Raw genomic sequence first — 19,660 nt, forward strand, 5'->3', positions numbered from 1 at the left:
CATAATTATCACTTCAATAGCACAAAGAGTGCACTCTTATCTGATATGATAAAATAGTTCAATTAATTTTAAACAGAAGGAAACACTAGTACATCCTTACAGCCTGGCCACAAAGACAAAGCAAGCTGTCAGCATTAGATTATTGATTTCATGTTCTCTCCTGGCTTTATTAATTTTCGTTCATGCATACAGTCACCATTTTTCATGCACTTAATTTGGCATAATACAGATGAAAAAGAGTAAGATTAGATATAAATTGAGGAGAGAGACAGGAATAAAGGAAAGAGAGGTAAACTATGGTTAATATTTGCAGTGGAGGTACTGGTGATTTAAGCAAGCCGGAATCTGGTCCCACTGTGAACAAAAGGTTGCAGGGTGGAAAAAGGAGAGGAATTGCTTATTGCTGTCAGTCGCAGGGCTTCTGCTTCTCTTGACAAATCAAAAGAGGTAGCTGCAAAATTAAAGCTTATATCTGAAGCAAGGGAATTCTACAAAGGAATAGAACAAAAGTACCCTTTAATGACAATGCTTCCAAATTTTTCAGCTCGATAGTTTTCATAAGCAGTTTCTTTTGGGCTTGCTCCTGCTGTGTGCTTCGGGGGCAATTGCTGTGTAGCATGTCAGAGTAATTCTCTGTAATGTTACCTGATCAGTCAATAGTGCTGTGCTTTTAAACAACATGGTGAGCCGGGGAATCTCATAGGAAACCTAATGTACAGGGTTGTGGTAAACTAATTCTTTTAGCATCAGAAAACTTTCCAATGAGTGCATTGTGTTACCATGGTTGCAAGACATTTCACTATTCCAGAACTATCGCCTGTCAGCCCTGCTCGAGAAATAATAGAAAAGTCTGAAATAAATAGTTCAGAAAGAAATTGGGGTTAAAGAGTTAAGATTAGGGTTAAATTTAGGGTCAGTGATTCTCCTGTTTTCTAATGAGAAAGGCAGAAAAAGCCTTGTGTAGGAGGGAAGCTGTATTTAAGGACCACAGCAAGCAGAAGACCCCAGGATGTACCTGCACTGCAGAGCCTGCAGCTCCGGGAGGGAAGGACCATGCAGCTGTATCATGGGCTGCTTGTGTTCATGCTGTGCCAACACCAGGACTGCAATCACCTCGCTGGGTCCCTTTGGCAGCACAGAAGGTGTGGGAGGTGGTAGAGGACTGCTGTCTCCCCAGCCTCTAAAGCTGTAACTGGGGCTTCATAACAGCATGTGTCTGCATTGTGGGGCAGTTTGGGTTTCTGCAAAACCAAAGGCCTGTGCTGGGCTGGAAGGTTCCAGTGGTTTATGAAAGGCTTCTTTTTAGGGTAGGTAGGAGATTTGAATTATATAAACCAAGGAAATTCCAGTGGTGACTGCACCCACGAGATGACATTCAACAGATCATAGCCAAATTACATGATAAGCAGGGATAAATTAGGTTTGATCACAAAATCAAAAGTTAGGTTCTGCCCTGAGTTTGCAGTTTCTTTTCTTAGGTATCTCAAAAGATGAGTCAAAACCATCTGAATGCCTTTGGCAGACTCTGCTAATCAGGGTCTCAGCAAGACTTGGTACAATAAACTTCAAGACACCCAGCATTTCCTTCAAAGCATAATGAACTTTGCAGTGGCTTGTTGTCCCTCACTCTCCATCCCAGTGCCTCACAATCTTTATTGCAATTATCCTTATAGCATATCTTAGGTGGGCCTCTTTCTCACAACAGGTTGTAGAGCAAATTAGTACAGCAATTAGGGTTTTCAGAAACCCTAGTTAAACATCTAAAGTTTTCTTTGACATACCCAGGTCTGAACGACCTAAGTGAGCATACCTGAACTTCTGTAATACAGAGACTTTACTTGAATTTCCCAAAGCTCTAGTAGTTTATTGTCATTTCCATCCTAGATGTGTACCTAAAGATCTGGCGCTGTTCAAAAATAAATGGATTAGTTATGCACTTCCCTTTGAAATCTGAACTAAATTTTGCGACGAGGCAGTCAACAAAATAAAAAAGATTTATCTGAGATACCAGTCCCAGCTCTTTCTGCTGACGGAGACTCATGTCCTGCAGTATTACACACATTGGCAGTAATTCCTCATCACTCTTCCCTTGAGGGGGAAGCTGACAAACAGCAAGGCCAAGAGCTGCCTTCAGCTAGAACACAAGCATGTGGTCTGAGGCTGCCACGGATGCCTGCCAGGCACATAGCCAATGGCGCTGAAGTTTGATGTGGCTGATTTTCAGATCATAAGAATTCTGTATTGCCGGAACGGTAAAAATAACACAGTGCCTTCTAGTTTGTACTGAGACTTCTGCAAATTTAGATTATAAGGAAATATAATAGTAAGATTCAGGAAAACACACGATTCCAAAAGCAGCTTAGGGGTTCTGCCTTTTGGTCATCTCAACAGCCAGGCTTTGCATCCAGTAGCTGGCTTCATGTTGCAAACCTTTTCCCTGTAATACAAGCTCTGAAAACTGAACTCTGCCCTCTATCAACTGTCAACTTTCTTCAGCATGTCCTATATTAGAGGCAAAGAACAGGGGTTATATGGTGTAACAGCATCGTAGGACTGAACATAGTTCTTGAAGGAAAACAGAGCCAGTAGTGTTTGCCATCCTCCAGGGTGATGTCAAACAGGTATCCACAAATAAATCTATAAAATCTTTGTACACAGCACAAAGAGGGAATTATTGATTGTAGCTGCCTTTGACCAACTAGAGAATCAGATAGGTGCTACAAAGAGATAAGAGGACACTAGATTGTTTGTCAGTCTGGCCATGGAAAAATTTGCCTTAGCAAAATTTCTGGGCAGTCCGTGAAGACCTAGCTAGATTTCAGTCCCTCCTGATGTTCTCCACAGTATGACACTGCTTCCCGGTCTCTTTTGCAGACACTAACAGATCTGTGCAACAGACCAGTGAGTCTTCCCCTGTGGTAATGGCCAGACAATCACCAGTGAATACTGCTGTCGGGAACCACGAGGTAAGAAATTCTATACCACATAATACGTTCTCTCTTCATCCACTCTTCTCATGCTAGCTATATGCTCCAATAATATGAGAAAGGAGCCTCCATGGAGCTGCTCCCTAACTGACCATCATTAAAGCAGGTACAAGGGAGCATTGATCACTGGATCTGCTGGAGGAAAATAATCTACTAGGGGACAGATCTGGTGCTCTGTGCTAAACTAAACAATTTGTCTCTTGGCCTTGGACAGCCTTGAGGCTGACAACCACTAACTATGGCTGAACCACAACAGAGACCAAATAAAATAAATATTTTAGAATAAAGCCTAAGGATCCAGTTCAACAAAATAATTCAATGCATGTTTTAACTGTCGCATCAGGGTTCAGTAACAACAGCAGCTGACTCGTAGTGGTTTAAGCTAATTCACTTATTCACCCATGTAAGGTAAGCTAAGGGTGCCCCTGCACCCAGGAGATGATAGCATTCAGCTCACCTGCAGCAGCTGGCTCACTGGGTATACTGCAACGTTAACTGAGTGTCCATATTCAGAAGAAAAAGCAATAGTGATGTCTGCTTCACTTTTTCTCCTTCTGGTCCATGCAATACAGAGTGCATTGTTTATTATTTTCTCCACATAGATGTCACACACCATGTGTTACCTGATTATCTCATACCCAGGGAAGTGGGTGACTCCTGACGCAAATTTTGATTACTGAGATTGCCTGCTTCTCAAAGACGACATCAAAAATTAGCAGAGAAATCTTAATCACATTATCAATTTGATCTAGTTCTAAGGACCTAGACAAAACCCAGTAGCTAAAAGCAGCAAGCAGAGATAATAAACAGAGTTTCTGCCTAGCTGTAAGAATCCACCCAATCAATTACTCCTTGGCACATCACTGCTTAGGAGTGAACATCACTTAATTAATGTAGCAAGTGCAGTTACAAAGGAATTTATGTATTTATAGAAAAATGACATTTTTTCTGAAAGTAAGGATGTAAGATGCATTAATGTATTTATGCATGCCTCGCTTACATAAAAAGAGCTTAGCGTGCTAGTTGATGTTAATAGCAAAGCTTCCACTGACTACACTGATGCATAAATTTTTGACACATGTGCACAAGTCAGGTAGTGTATTTGCATACTAAGCAGGGAATTTGAGTTCTAGCTTTCTGGGGCAGAAACTGCTTTTGATTGCGTGTGATGCATAGCACAAGGAGGTTGACAGTGCTAATCGAAAGTTAACAAGCAGGAAGGATTTGTTCTTTGAAAGCTGAAATTTCCAAGTAATCCTTCACACCTAATCCAGCTTGAGCTAAGGAATGGGAGAAGAATTTCAACTGGACTTTTGTGACCTCTTCTAAAGATTGTCAGTCAAGTTTCTGCTCTCCCAGAGAGACAGGCATAGTTCTGGCCTAGTCAGTGACATAAATAAGGAGAGAATACTGCACAAAAGCAAATTGGAAAAAAAGTTTCATCGCATTTCTCTAAATTGACGTTTTTTTTTCTGGGTGGCTGCCAGATGCATGCCAATGCCTCTCTCGTATTGTTTGGGATTTGCTGGTTTCAGCACTAAAGTGAACAGCAACGGAAGCTTTCAGTGTGTTTGAAGATTAATTTCACATAATCGCAACAAAGCTGAAGTCAACAAGCTGAATTTAATTACTACCCTGACAGCTGGGAGGCAATTAATGCCCTTAAACTTTCGAGCGCTCCCTCGCTTGTATTTTTCCCCTTGTCTTACTCCTACTAATTAGAAACATGCTTCAGGGTACAGCTGACCATGGTGTTAAATTACCACCTTGTCATCAGAACCACAAAAACCTCCCAGTTAGACATCACCTCTTTCACCAGATTGAGAATCAAGGCCATCTCTAAACAGTATGTATGAGCTGCAAAGTACTGCTAATACTTTTCTGTTTTAGGGTATCTCCCAACATATTTATTCTCAGGGACCTATAACTAAAGGAATATCCCATTTTGACTGTGGTAGGAATATTTTTATCACCTTAGATAACCTTTTATATTCCTGTATCGAGTATTAAAGTGTAAGAAAAGCTTTACACAAGGAAATTAGTGTGCCAACAATTTAGATGAGCATATAAAGAACTTTTCCTGTCATGCTTAATATATCCCATCTTGTATGTGAAAGGAGTGGAGTTGCACATCTCTGGGGATAGTAAACATAAAAAGTTTCCAGTTGTAATGGCATCATTAAGAGAGGGTTGCACACCACATACAGAATCAGGACCATTGCGCTTTACGCTAGAACTGGAACAAATATGCTGATTCAAAAGACCGCAATTTGGAATTTCATCCCCAGATAAAGTTTCAGTGTATAGGTTCATTGTGAATCAGACAAACATGAACTTTTCATAGGATCAGGGATTTTAGTGTGTGTTTTTGTATTTTCAGTATTACCAAAATTAAATTCCCAAACTAAATTAACAAAATTAAAATATTTTGTTTTATTGGATTGATGTAAATATCTCTCATTTCTGTCAACATTAAACAGCATTTTTCTGTTCCAACACCTTCACTAATGCTCTTAAAGTTGTTTATCAGCTGATGACTGTGGTGCTATGTTGAGGACTACATAGAAGTCTACAATATACATCTGCATGTACATCCAGTACATCCTATTACAGAGCCCAAAGAGGGTTCAGAAACCACTCCCCCAACAAAACATATCCCCAATGACGCAATAAAACAATGTAGTGTATCACTTTATTGAAGAAGTTAAGAATATCACAGGTAGGCTACTTCAGTTAAACAAAATATTTTATTTTGATTTTCCTCCATGGAAAAAAGAATGATAGTTCCCCAAACAGTTACGTTTGTGAAATTGTGCAAAACCTGCGTTTTTAAGGGTTCAGATCAGAATACATTTGGCTTTTTTGAGAACTACCTACATTGTACAAAGAGGTCAGTGGAGTTACTGCTGGGACTGGAAGCCCTTGTGGCTTCCTTCCTGGTTGTGTTCTTGCGCTTGCTAAGCCTTGCCACTGGCAAATCCCAGCTATTTCTGTGTGTGCTCAGTCTGACTGCTGTCAGCAGAACAGAATTTGGAAAAGAAACTCTGCCCAATAGTTTTGCTTTATGTCTACGTTTCAGCGAGTACTGGCAATTAATGATCTGTTCGTAAATTAACACTGCACATGGCAATTGACTGTGGTAATGAAGTTATAGAGTCGTCTTTATGGTTTATTAGTACAATAATAACCCGTACTCAGCATGTAATAATGGCACACAGTTAAATTAAAGACTTGCTGATGCCTTATAAACCATTTTGAGAAACATTCTTGTAGCAATCGGTAATAGTCTTCCCTGTGAGTGCAGGCAGGCTTTGCTCTGTATTGTGTGGATATGGTTTTGTCAATATATTTTTTCTATTACTCTTACATTACTAACAAAGCAGGTCAGATAGTGGAAAAACAAATTGACTGAAGCATTCACTTCAAGTTGAACTAATTTTTAAGCACTTTGTGTGAAAAATCAGTCTTGGCTCCTTCAGACCGCATCTATTTCTTTTGCTATTATGAAATACAACACTAGAGTTGTTCATCACTTTCCTCTCAGACAGAGTCACCAGCTGAATTTTACAGTGTTTCTCAACACTTGGCAACTTGAATTGCCTGTGCAGCTTTTTTAAGATGAGCAGAGACTAAATCTATCCTCCCAAGTCAGCCAGGTGAAACATATTGTTGTGACCCAGGTGTTAAAACGAACTTCCCTCAATCTTTCTACTTCATATGTGTGACGAAGATCCTCCCTGTTCAGAGGTGAGGCCTGATCCAGATTCCCTGCCTGTTCACTATCTGATGCCAAAAGTGGCAAGGCCTTCACGCTGGGCCTGAGCTCTCTGTCCTGTGCCAGCTCAAACCACCCAGCCAAGCCTGGCATCAAAGTACTTTCAGATCTGCTTTATAGCCCCTACTGTAATACAGGAGCATTATTTCTGTCATTCTTCTGCAGGAATGGCAAGTGCTTTGCTTTATTCAGTGTTGCAACATAGGATTCACGCAGTGAATGATCGGGCTCTTAGAGGAGCCTGTAATGGCATCTGTACACCGAATTTAACAACTGACAAAAATATCTGGAACTCTCCAGACTTGTCTCTGTGGGAAGCCAAAGCGATGCTTATGGAAGCTATTATCTGTTTCTTTCCAGAAAAGCTGCATTTCCTTCCTCCAGCTCCCAGTGTGCAGTACTGGCCACTAGAGGACATCCCAGACCTCTGCAGCTGCTGGCCCCATTCACAAAGCCACGCTGAAAACCAAGGTCCTAGTCTGCCTCAATTCAATATTAGAGCTGACTGGTTTTTAGGTGAGTTGAATTTTTCTCTTTTTGTCTGACAGGACGGGTATAGGAATATGGGAGGAAAATTGTCTTTTCCCTACTCTTTACCTGTCTTGTTTGCTTAAACTGAAAACTCATTAGGGAATGGCCAAGTCTGGTGTGAGGCTTGACTGTAGGCTGAGGTATTACCCCGGTGTCTGATTCAAGATTTTCTCTTAGACAAAATACTGAGATGACACTGTAGTCAGTGTGCATAATGCACTGCCCCAACAGGAGCAAATAGTTTGTTACAGAGGAAACATCTTAATTTGGTTGCTGAAATGTTTGCTTGCAGTTCAAAAAGATGTCAGGTCATGCCCCTAAACTAAACAAAATGGCCTTCATTGTGCTGATGTAGGCATGCTCACAGGGGCCACACAGGGATTTCTGCGTCTTTCACCTGTGTTCATGAAAGAAACCCCTTGAAACTTTTTACTTTACCTTTTATAAAAACTAGACTACAGACCAGAACAGTGACCACTGCCTTCTCCTAGAAGTCACCTGAGGAGGTGGCCAACCCATAAAAGTATGATGTGACTTTGGGGATGTGCATAAAATTTCACTTTAGTCAGTGCAAGGAGGCTGAATAGTGGCTCTGAGGAGCTCTCAAAACTTCTCTCCATTCACTGCAGTGGGACACTCATCTTCCTAAACTAAGGCTGCAGATACCTCACTCTACGCCCAGCCCAGTGTTTAGTGCATATTTTTGCGTCTGCATGGAACAGACACGATCTAAAACTTCCTTTGTGATAAACATCTATAGCTCCTATATCACGTCCTGCTTGCCAGCTTTTGCAGATTCTTCACCAGGCAGTAGGTCTATTTTAATGCCAACTCTCCCTTTATTTTATCCCTTAGAAAGGCTTAATCGACATTATATAAGTTCCTTGCAGCAGAAAGCTTTTCTTCTTTTGAGCACTTTTGTAATATTACCGTCTTTAAGACTGCTCCCATTAAGGAGCTTAAAATCTTCCTGAGGTCTCCAGGTTAACCTCTTAAGACTGACAGCATTTTCTAGCCACTTCTGACACTATCATTTCCTTGAATTGCCAAATTCCCCTCTCTCCTCTGTTCATACGTGCACTGCAAGAAGTTTCTCAAGCCATTTAGGAAATACTTGACAGGTTCTGCTGAAGCTGAATGTCCTAACGGGGGAATGGAGAAGTCAGCAGGGAAATGGAGAGTGTGCAGCTGCGTCCTGCTGTTGCAAGACAGTCTGCTCTAATTGTCATTCAGCTGCTCCTAGCTGGTCACTTCCATGCCCGGATTCAAAATGCTAATCCAGAGCTTCTCATTAATTAATGAGCTTTGCCCAGTGGGAATCTGCTTACTGGGGGGTATCTGTGCCTGAGATGAGCAGCTTCTCTAGAAATCTAATATCCTCAGCAGGAGATGCTCAGTAAACTCAAATGTGTGCACATGCACTAATTAACATGTAATAAATACACCTGGCAATGCCAGGGTTTAAAGACAGGCTCATAAATGCTGACTGGACTCAAGGAGCTGTAATGACTCCTAATGAGCAATTATGAGTGATGACTTCCTTTTTGTTTAGTGTTTTGGAAAATGCTTATCTAGTGACAGTGTGAAATAAAGACTTGCAGGAACAAATGGAGCAGCTCAGTCTATGGCTCCCCTCCATCTTATAAAGGGAATGATTTATCTTGTAGCTATTTCACCAGGGCTCTTTGTGGCTTGTCCTTGCCCTGGCCCTTCTGGCTAATGGGACACTATTTCATTGGCCAGTTAGTCACCACTAGATAGCAACATCTTTCCTTCTTTTGCAGTATGGGAAGAATTCCAGCTGCATTTTGTTATGGTTCAAGTCATCCTCTCACTGCCCTAAGAGGTAATCCAAGCTTTTTCACTCTATTTCCATAGAAACCACTGTCACACTCTCTTTGACCTTTATAAAAACAAGAGGTTACTGATATTACTCTCTGTTCATTTCAGAAGAACACAAATATTCATACTAAAATAACACAGAAAGCATCTGTTCCTCCTCGTTTTCAGAACAGAGCCCTTGAGGTGTTCAGGGACATCAAACTGGAGAGCTGTGCAACTTCTGCTCAAAAAAAGGGAACATGGGCTGCATCCCAGGGCAGGCGGATGGATTAGAGGACCTCTTGGGATCCTTTTAATTTTAATCCATAGGGCCATAGCCAGAGCAGAACTGAATGTTCAGAGGGTGTGAATTTAGGGGGGCTGTGGGCTCAGGAATGTGGATTACATATATTTGTAACATGCTGCTTTGGAGATTAACTGTAAGGATTAAGTCTGGGACATTCAGATTCCAAAGCACAACTCTTTTGTTCGGAAAAAACAGACATCTGTATCTTCCATTTCTGTTTGAAGGCAGAAGGCAGACAGCCCCACTTTTAACACAAGTTATGCAGTGGGCTGGAGACAGCTCAAAACTGATTTCAGAACTTCTCTTATGTTTTAGATGAGGCAACTGAGAAGCCACTAAGATTTTCTGGTTATTGATTGCCGCGCTTAAAATACAGTGACAGATGCTCAGTGCTAAGACCTACTCCCTCTAATGAGATAGATAGAATGAAAAAAAATGTTTGGATGTTAAAAGGGTAACATCAGCAGCATCAGCACCTCTGAGAGATCTCAAATCTGAGCATGCAACTACCTATCGCTTTGTAAAACTTTGATCTGAAGCAACATGGATAATAAGTGAAAACAAGCTGGTTTATTTTCATTGATCACATGCCAATAAATCCTCCTCCTGTCATCTCTGGACGACTTCATCTCCATTGCTCCCTTCTCTCTCAAACTGCTCAGACATCTTCACTGAAGAAAAAGAGAGAATGCATGACACATTGTGTTTGTAGGTTACCTTTGAATTCAAACTAATTTGCAACCTGATCACACAATTTCTGAAAAACCAACACATAACAGTGCTTGCTATCTTTTTTTTTCCAGACTGCTATAATTTTTCAGAAAAGAGAATTTATCTAGACAGGAGTCTTCCCGACACTTTAGTACAGAGTTATGGGTTTACAACTCCTTGTACCAATCAAAATATGTGCTCTAAATGTTCTGTTTGCCAAATTAGCCTTGTTAACACTTAATATTTTATTGAAATCACTGGATCACTATGTCAAGGGAAGTGTTTCATTCTGTTGGCTATGGTTTGGGTGATATGTGACTGAGACAACAGCCTCGTGGATGAATTTACTCCTTCCTAATATTGTCAACACCTACTGTCCAGGAAAGCTTTTGTGGTAGAGAAAGAGCAGCTGTAGGTATTATGTCTAGCAAAAGCCAGGAAGTAGAACTACTTTTCACTGTCCTTTTCTTTCATTGCAATCAAACTCTTCTGAGTCCTGTTGCAGACAGGAATGAAAAAACGTTTTCTTCTGACCAGCCTAATTCGCTATAGCAGCTCATGTTTAATTGGCTACAAATTAATAAAATAACTGCTATTTTCAAGAGACCAAATATCCACTGTCTCCAAAGGAAATATTTGGAAGGACACTTTCAGTTGTTCTAACACCAGCTTTTTTGTTATTTCCACCAAAGTCTACTTCTCTTGTATGACTAATAGAAACAGAGGATGTGCAAGTACAGGATGAAAGGTCAGGCTCCAAACCTCAGCTACATCTTTATCAAGCAGAAGTAGTCTGTCATCTGTGCAGTGAGCACATCGTGGCCAAGTGACCTAAGCGCTCTGAGGGGCCCAGCAATCAGTCCAGCAACTGGGATGTTTAGACTTTGGGTAATGATGCAAAGAGGCTTCATTTTCTTCCAGGAAGTTTTCCCAGCTTTTGATAGCAGTTATGAATCTTTGACTGCATCAACTGTTTGCAGTCTGCCAGCAAAACCTCATAGAATGTGACTTTCATAAAGTTTCATCTCATAAGCATTACACAGGCTTATTTTGCAGTAAGAGAGATTCAGGTATGTACAAGAGAGGGGATACTGGTCTGTGCCAAACCAACTTTTAAAGGAGAAAGAACAAATGAACAGCTTGGAAGTCACTTCTCATCTCTAGGCAACTGAGACTCCCATAATGGCAGCTAGGCTCAGCTCAGACTGTAAATCAATTCTTGATTACCATATCCAGTGAGATACATTACTACTTGGGTTACTGATGATGATAAAGTAGGTTGTTAACAATGAGCCTGGACAAAGCGAGTGATTTTAATAGTTGAAATGTTATCCTCTCTAAAGAAGTCATAATAATAATGCAATATTATTGAGCCTTTCTAGTATGAAGGCATCTGTCTGCCTAAAGCTGATAGGGCAGAGTGCATTTGAATTTCTTCTGCAGGAAAGAAATGATGAAGCTTTATAACTGCTCTCTCTCTCTCTTTTTTTTTTCTTTGTTTCCTGAACATGGCAATAACTATATTTAGTCTCTTCTTCTTCTTCTTTTTTTTTTTTTGCTTTTTTTTTAAAAAAAAAACTTGCTACACATGGGGGCTCGTTGCTACACAGGACAATACTGCCCTGCTGCTATGGATTTACTGTTTAAGTTAACACAAATGGGGGTAACCGTAAGTGCACACAGATATTTTCATATCAGAAATAATGGAAGAAGTAGCCTTAGCAAAGGCAGTTCTTTTTTTTTCCTGCTTTGTGCTTCCTATCCATTCGTTTGTGAGAAATTGGCACCAGAATGTCCACACCAGAAGGTGTTAAGTGTTCCTACTGTAAACCAAGCACAGACATGTTCATCCATCAAAAAAGCACCAGAAACACTTCCTTTCCCTTTCCCTTTCCCTTTCCCTTTCCCTTTCCCTTTCCCTTTCCCTTTCCCTTTCCCTTTCCCTTTCCCTTTCCCTTTCCCTTTCCCTTTCCCTTTCCCTTTCCCTTTCCCTTTCCCTTTCCCTTTCCCTTTCCCTTTCCCTTTCCCTTTCCCTTTCCCTTTCCCTTTCCCTTTCCCTTTCCCTTTCCCTTTCCCTTTCCCTTTCCCTTTCCCTTTCCCTTTCCCTTTCCCTTTCCCTTTCCCTTTCCAAAGGGGCAGAAAGTAAGCAGCTTCCATAGATTTCAGTAGGATTCCTGAATGTTCAGCATGTCATAAACAATGCAGAAAACACTGGTAAATATTGCTTATGCATATGGGTTACCTAACAGCACCTGAAATAGCACAACAGGTTTTCATAACCCTGACCTGAAACGACACTGCAAGATTTGATAACCCATGCTCTGAAGCACAGCAGCACTGATATTAATACATTTCTCAGACACAGGTTGTGGATGACTCAGGAGACTGAACACATCTAATCTCGAGGTCATTGGATTTAAATCCCAATGACTCCTGAATCTAATAACAGCACAAAATGTAGCTCTAACCATCCCAGGCAGGTTAATTTGGAAGGGACAACCTGCTTATCAGGCTTTCCACCTGCCCAAAGTATATCTATTTATTTATTTATCTATTTATTTTTAATAATGTTGCATGCTTCGTAGCCACAGACCTGCAGTATCAGAAACATGATTGAGCTATTCATGTGAGAACATGATTTAAATGCTGATTGGGCTGCACCCAGAAAGATATTGCCTGGATCTTTACAAACGAGAGGGCTAGTTAATGTTAATATATGCAACTACTTATCCAGCCATCTAATCTGATCTGCTTTGGAACTTAACACAACCTCCATCATCAGACTGAGTGACTTTTGTTTAATCAACTCCTACTGCTTAATGAGTGGGGTGATTAGCATACAAGCAGGGTGTTAGCATACAAGATGTGTAGTATGTCCGGTGTTAGTGGAGGACAACACCTAACAGAACTTCTCCTTCCTACTTTTCTCCCTTTCCTAAAATGAGGGGTTTCCCATATGCTAAGCATAATCCCCAATCCACTATCAATTAGCTTGCTATTAGAAAATCATTATGGGATTGCTGTGTCTAGTAACTCACAGGAGCAGACCAAGCCTAGAATATGAACATACTTGGTTATAAAATATAGGTATATTGCCCCCCCCCCCCCCCCCCCCCCCCGATAACAACTGAAGCACCCTCACGTCTACCCCAGTCAGATGCCTCTGCCTATCAAGATTTGAACAAATTCACCCATCTCTTCTGCAGGTATCTACTTTTCTCTGAACAACTACGTTATAGGAATGTGCTGCTAAGTAAAACATCAACATGCTTGCAGGAGTTGTTTCATGTTGCCCACTGCACAGAACTGTTCAGTAATCACCTGCATAATTAAGATTATGTGCAAGACAGAGTGACTTTTCCAAGTCATCAGTGCACACTCATGATAGGGATAGCTGGATGGGTAGATGATACTGAACAGAATGAACTGAAGTAGGGGATATAGAGGACTCTAAGTCCAGCTTGTTATTCTTCTGGTATCTAAATATTATCAAGAAGATGACTGAATCTCATTGACGAGCATAAATCATGTTTGGACAAACAAGCTCCCACCTCTGGAACCAATAATCAAATTGTGTTCTTTAAATATGTGTTATACTTAAAGCAGCCCTCTGAAAGAGTCTTGGTTTTGGAATATGAAATGCGGAGAGGTGTGAAATCCTTCAAAGTGGCCCTCATGTCAACTGAAGTTGCAGGCGATCAGCCGGTGCTCAGCATATCCCAGCCTTATGTCTAATCTTGCTCTAAATTCAACTATTAACAACTCTGTTCACCAAAGAAATACCCGTACCCCATTCTATTCATGTCCTCTGAATGTGAATCGTAGTTGATCTTGTGTCAGCTAATTAGCAGTGTTTGTGAATCTCATATTCCAAACTGACTATGTTAAGAATATCCTGGATTATTGTTCGGTTTCATTTGTACCGGTAGTGCCACATTCTTCATTGTTGTTCTTAAACCCAGTGGGGTTCTCGTGATCTTTGTCTATCTCCTGTGATTCCAGTATATCCCAGGACAGCTTTGACTACGATTGCTGGGTTTGGTTTACACAAATACTTTTAAAGGAAGGCTTTTCAAAACTGTTTTTTACATCAGGTACTGCCTAAATAACATGCTGTTTCCAAAGCCTGGAGACAGCTGTTTGCATCTGAAGAAATGCTCTCAAAATGAGTTTGACAGCTTCACTTCTTGTGGAAGAAGTCACTCATGCAAAGTTATTCCTGCTCATGGATGCTTATCTTCCAAGTCCAGGGCAGAATTGACTTTGGACTCAGATTACCTTTCCTGCCAGGCCTGTGTCAATGCTTCTCCCACATGCCAGCCTTTTTGGAACTGCTTTTAGATTTAACTGAAGAGCATATTGTAAAGCTCTGTTACTGTTACTCTTCATTTCCCCTTCCTACACAGCATGAAATCCTATCACGCAATCAAGCAGCTATCCCCAGGACCGCTATGTTTAATGCTCTCCTAATGCCTGTGATTAGGAAGTATAAATGCTAGAAATTTATCTAGGTGCCATGCGAAATAAGTTTATCTATCTTTGGGGACAAATTATACCAGCCCTCCAAGAGCAGAAGAGACTGCGCAGCAGGGACACACAAGGGGAATATTTGGCCAAAACCAGCTCTGCACTACCTGAAATGCCCGTGCCAAACTGCTTTTATTCTAAAGCAGTATTGAAAAACCTCCCATGCAGTGAACTGCTCAATACTTCATTTATCTATTGCATCTTGCAAGGGTATAGGACTGAGTTAACTCTGCCAAGATTTTCAATACCGAGGTTAATATAAACCCAAGGCATTTCTTCCAAGCCCTATTGTACTCAACAGCTAGAAATAACAGCTTGTCTGCTTCCTGTACAGTAGAAGCAAAGAAATAGTAGGGCCTTTAGAAGGAGAACCTAAATGCAAGCCAATCATCTTCCTCCTGGCTCCTGCTGGCTCTCGTCTCCAATTACAAAGGAATAATTCACTATCCAAGCTATGTCTACAGCATTTCAAACTGGGCACTGAAGTATCAAAAGTTATTGTTAGCCTGCTATGCTCAAGGGAAGGGAAATAAGGAGGAGATAATAGAAAGACAGAAATGACCCAGATCAGTGAGATAGTCTTTATGGTTTATCACAAAGGAGTTTCCCAAGAGACCTTCATGTCATGCCCCATGCACACATGCACACACACACAGCACAACCCAGAAAGATAATGAGGGAGGGAAAACTGCAGTTTGTATCAGTACGAGCGCTGGTTTCTTTCATGACTTTTATTCCCATGAAAATATTTTCCCTCTGTATCTCTACGTGCATGGCCATACTTTCTCCTCTAGGTGACACTGTGTCTGCTTGGAATCCAGAGCTGGAATGGCAGGAGCCCTTCAGCACTGGAAAAGTCATCTGGAAGAAAATTGCACCAGCACCTGCATACGCTATTCTTGTCTCCAGTGATTTCTGTACAGTTCAGAGTTGCTTGCTTAAGGACTCAAAGCCACTGAATCTCAATACCTCAGCAGGAGCTGGTATTATACATGTGCAATCCGTGGTGTGAGCAAAGCTGCAGGAATGGTTTGTGTATGCATATGTCTATATATACGTAGCTACCTCTTGGTTTGTCTGGCTCTGTTTACAAACATCACGAGGCCAAAGGCTGCAAAGCAATTTGCAGCTCTGGGCAAACCTGTTTTCCAGTGGATAAAATTCAGTGCAGGAGTGGGCTAATAGCACTGACAAGCTAGGAGAGTAAAACAGACTGACTGAGTCTAGACACTGCAAAGAGCCTGGCACTTATAGTTTAAGCTGACTGCATGTGCTCTCTCCAGGGGAGAGAGATTTCCCTGGGGAGGAAGGTTTCAGAAGTTAGGCTTGCATCCGAAGTGCCCTGGAATGCCTCTGATTTCCCCAAGGCTACTCCCTAGTTGCTGTGAAGTAATTTGGATCAGTTTTAGACTCGTGACAGTTCAAATGTATAAATAGTACAAACAGATTAATTAGCAACAAAGCAGGAAATAAATGCAGATGGCTCCAAGGGAATTAACAGAAATGCTGCTCCTTTTAATCTGTACCTCAAAAGTTGACAGCAGGACTCAGAAACTCATGACTTTTCTGAGAAAATAAAGACTAAATTTCTTCTCGTTTCACCAGTTTCAGGGTAAAATTTTGCCCTCTCTCCTGAATAAGATGGCTCCAAAGGATCAGGTCAAAATCTGGATGACAGGCACCTAATGCAAAGATATCCAGGTTTAGGGGTATTTTCCTGTGGGCATCATTAGCTACCCCTTGGTTAGAAATGTCTTGTAAAGAACACGGAGTAACACAGACAGGGAGCAGCAGGTTAATGCACATGTCCAAGCTTCAAGTGCAGTTACTTCTCTTCAAAAATCTGGGAAGAGACTCCACTGGAAGTGGGGTGGAGAAGGTGAACTTTGAAGAAGGTTTCCTAATGACTCATCACCCCCAAGAGAAGAAAGACACGGCTTAAAATTGATCCCTTCCTCCTTTGTTTGTTTGGAAGATGGAAGAGCAGGATTTCTTAGCTTGCTCTGAACATGGGCTGCTAGTTTCGCATTGCAGTGTTAGAAGGCCAATACCAGCTCAGGTCTCTACAAATTGACTCTCAGTTTTACTCTGTGTAATGAATAAACAAACCTTCCTCTGTAAGATTGAATTAATTTGGATTTATTTGCCTACGTATAGACATTGCATACGTTTTCATTTAGGCAGTTTACACTGTCAAAGTGGCTCGTCTGGCTTAGCCTTCAATTTCTGCCCACGCAGGCAGAATTCAGAGTGGCTTTTGCAGACTTTTTGACCATGGGACAAATCCAGCTCAATATCATCTGAGGAAAAGAAGTTAAATGAAGTTTAACTGAAGTACATGGAGTGGTTGCCATAGCAAAAGTGATGGAAGCCTCTTCATTTTAGCTGTTGAGAGCAGGGCTGACAAATGCATGTGGTACTATACTCTCTGGAACATTTCCGCAGCTGAGATGTACATCTCCTCTAATTTACACTTTCCTGATCAAGAAATGAACTGAGAGAGAAAGGAAAAATTAAGGAAGAAAACTTTCCCCTTCTGAAAAGGGACACCAACCCTGCAGACCTCAGAGGAAGGCTGGTGAAAGGGAAGAGGCTGTGGATTCAAAGGGGGAGAAGGTACAAGATGCCTCCCTCCAACTGAGATCTGAGTGCAGTGACCCAGACAAATACTCTTTGTTTTGGCCACAGAATCCTATTGTTTGCCAATGGATATGTTGACCCAACCTCCCAGTGAATCTGTCTTTATTTTCTTGCCTCAGTGAGCACAGAGATCCCAGGAGTGAATGTTGTTGATAATTTACAATTCTCCATTGAATGCTGAGTTTGTCCCACCAGGTCTTACTCCATTCTGATGTGTTTCTTTTGGCTTTAACTGATAACTCCAGGGAGGACTTAAGTACCTCATTTATTTCTGTCCCATGAGGGAAAAAAGATAACAGCAAAGAAAAAAAATCTTTTATTTTTAACGTTCAATTTTGATATTCCTTCACTTCCTCAAGGATTTTGTTTTCTCACATCACACCCCATCAAAGGCTCTGGTCTGTAAGTGAGTAATAGCTTGTTCTCTGTCCTCTCATCATCCACCCCCGCAAATACTCCTGCCTGGCTCCCAGTGCCATACCATCCTCACGTCCATGAGTGGGTGTGCTAGAGCTTCTACAGATCAATAGTAATTGGAAAAAAAAAACAAATCTGTGGTCTTGCCTGGGTCAGCGCCTGCTAGGGGAGCACCAGGAGTTTGTGGGAAGCATGCTGCAGATGATGCAGAGGGACAAAAAAAGAACTCCTAGGTCCCAGAGTACCAGCTACAGGTATCTGTATCACACAATACTTCTGCAAACCACTTAAGCTTCATCTTATAAATTAATACTTGTTTTATGTGTTCTCTCTATACCTAATAGATATTGCAGAGTGTTGTTGCCCTGGGAGAGCTTTCCAGTAAACAAACTTGCTGCAGCTGGTTTACAAGGCTAGCACATTCTGGGCTCCCAGCGAGGTTCCTATATTTTGCGGGAAAAGAAGTTGCAAGACTGTCTGGAGCCAGGTCTCCTGTAAAGCCCTTTCTTTATAGCTTCCATCTAGCTTCCATCAGTCCTTGCCTTTTAGCAACTCATCATTTGCTCTATAATCAATTTTAGCCTCTAAAATCTGCGTCTGAGCTCCCATTCCATTTCAGCCCATCTCCATAGAAAACTGGTAACAAAGAGGTGGGCTTGAGCTTTCTTCTTCCAAAATCTTTCCTTCCCCACCACTGATTTCTCTCTTGCCATTTTAATTCTGTTACTACAGCAACCTTGTATTTCTTGCTTTGGCGAAGTTGACATGTTAGCATGGGGACACACACAAGGCCTCTCTAATCAGCAGTTATGTGGTCTAAAACATTTAGTTCATCTGCTCAGAAGACTTATTAAAATGTTCGACCCATCTGCTGTGGGAGGCTCAAGTGAAGCTGGAGCCAATATTTTCCCACTCGGTTTCCTGTCATGCAGCCTGACCAAAGCCTCTCATTTCAGCAACACACAGCAACGGTGTGTCTCTACCATAAGGCAGAACACTTGCTTGTGTGTGGTCTTTGGACACACTTAAAAGAATGTCAGCTCAGTCTTCTGCAGCGACTGTTGGATAAAATGCTGGAGAAATCATTTGCCTTTCAGAGTGCTAAATGCTAGAAAAACCATTTGACTGTGACACAAGAAATTCAGAGGAACATCGTTCAGGATGCTTCCTGCATCCTCAAATGCTCAAAGGGAGACAAAATGGATGGGACCAGCCCCAAGGTCCCAGTCCCTCCAAGGAACCATTTAACCTGGTTGACAATATGGCACTTCCTTTTCCTGCTTTTCAGCATCTCATCGTCTGGAGAGCTGTGCAACTTGCTCTGTTCCATTTTGATCTACTCCGTTACTCTTGTCATCCCCAGAGGGAACATCACAATTTCCTTTAATTCCCTCGCCATCCTCTGATACCATTCAGGCTGCCTGAATGCGATCAGCTGACCTGCGTTATGTTGCCTAAGTCTACAGCTTTCCTGAGGGAGTTGGAGGCGGTGGTGATTTTGCAAGATGTATAGCTCCATCATCTGAGTAGTTATAGCCATATCCATATCTGTGAGAAGCCATATCTGTATCTATAAGAGTTCATTCACAAAAGCATTTGTCTCCAGCCTGCTATGAGTGCTGGACTGTTAACAAAATGTGAAGTTTTCTGTTATCTTTGCTCAGCAGTTCTGCAATCCTTCCCAGCCATGGCCATAGAATACATCAGGAAGCTGAAGGTAGTTCCATGCCTATTTGTCCTACAACTTCTCTGCCCTTGAAGGGAGTGGCAGCAAGTCGGAAACAGGAGATGGGAGGTGGAGAGAGGCTGTGTGGTGTAAATTTGGCCAGCAGAAGATGGATGAGTACAATTTACACGGGAAGCACAGCGTGAGGATGAACAGCAAACAAAAATACCTTCAGTCAACTGTCTGGGCAATCACTGTCAATTGACTGAGGCATCTCT

General features: G+C 41.6%; 1 long non-coding RNA gene across 1 annotated transcript; it reads left to right on the forward strand.

Annotated features, from left to right (window-relative positions):
- Window positions 1–4,782: 4,782 nt before the first annotated feature.
- LOC121078010 lies at window positions 4,783–18,163 on the forward strand. Its single transcript, XR_005824415.1, has 3 exons — window positions 4,783–4,833; window positions 7,123–7,278; window positions 15,454–18,163. It is a non-coding gene; the product is annotated as an uncharacterized LOC121078010 (long non-coding RNA).
- Window positions 18,164–19,660: the final 1,497 nt, after the last annotated feature.

This window comes from Cygnus olor, chromosome 14 (assembly GCF_009769625.2).
Source record: "Cygnus olor isolate bCygOlo1 chromosome 14, bCygOlo1.pri.v2, whole genome shotgun sequence".
NCBI lineage: Eukaryota > Metazoa > Chordata > Aves > Anseriformes > Anatidae > Cygnus > Cygnus olor.